The 972-nt window shown below is 39.0% G+C and overlaps 1 protein-coding gene across 1 annotated transcript in view; it reads right to left on the reverse strand.

Annotated features, from left to right (window-relative positions):
• Positions 1 to 12: 12 nt before the first annotated feature.
• LOC119594594 (beta-1,4-glucuronyltransferase 1-like) overlaps positions 13 to 972 on the reverse strand; it is a gene marked incomplete at its 5' end in the record, with an annotated part of 56,573 nt that continues 55,613 nt past the window's right edge. The window contains 1 exon segment of the mRNA XM_037943635.1: positions 13 to 861.

Consider the following 972-nt stretch of genomic DNA (forward strand, 5'->3'; position numbering starts at 1 on the left):
AATACACACGTGTAAATTAATGAAATCTTAGCAAATCGAAGGAACGGATTAGTTGCTTAAAGTTATTAGAATCATTGCAAGATTCATAGACATTCAGTGTGTAAAATTCCTTTAGAAAATAAACCTTCGGGACCTCTGAAGGAAGGTGAAGGCAGGCGAAGGACGCGATATGAAATGAATTGAAAAATGAGTAAAAATAACGTAACTAAGAGAAGCTAGGGTTAACAATATTGGTCATGAGAATTACTATGATACAAACTATGACATCATAACGGAATGGCGAATACAGTTAAAGTGAAAGTGACGTGAGTTTCCATAGCAATGCGATTACAAGCAAGCAAAATAGAGAACAATCCGAGTAAGCCACATGGACGTGAATATCATCAGGAAACAACGAAAGTAATTCAACCTTTATCAAATCCTCAAACAACAGTACGACCGCTTAACATATTCAGCATGAGATTGTTTAAAAGGCATTGCTGTTGAAAGGAGGCTAACAACTGGACCAACCGTATTTACCTATCAACATGTTTGACAGGTGGTTCTAAGCTAGTAATTATAACGCAAATGGACATCTGCAGGTTATGTTTCTTCAGTCTTCAAAGTACAGATGGTTCACGAATAGGCCTAGGTGGTTCTTTAGTAGTTTCTAGTCGGTTCAAAATGGACTCAATGTGGTTCTAAGTTGGATACAGGTGGTCCTAGGGTATTCTGGCATTTAAGGTAATTGCAGGTAGTTTCCAACTGGTTCGAGATGATTCCAAGTTGCTCCCCGCTGGTCCTCGGCTGGTTCCAGGTGGTTTGACGGTAGATGTTCTTTCTCTTCGGCAGGTGGCAGGAAAGTCGAGATTTCACCGCTTTCTGTAAAGTCGGAGTACAAAGGTTATTAAAAAACGAACCTTGGCATTTGAAAATAGATTGCTACAGAAATAAAACTTGTTGCTTTAGAACCTCTGAAGATTTCCGTGATAT

Source organism: Penaeus monodon, chromosome 34 (genome assembly GCF_015228065.2).
Source record: "Penaeus monodon isolate SGIC_2016 chromosome 34, NSTDA_Pmon_1, whole genome shotgun sequence".
Lineage (NCBI taxonomy): Eukaryota > Metazoa > Arthropoda > Malacostraca > Decapoda > Penaeidae > Penaeus > Penaeus monodon.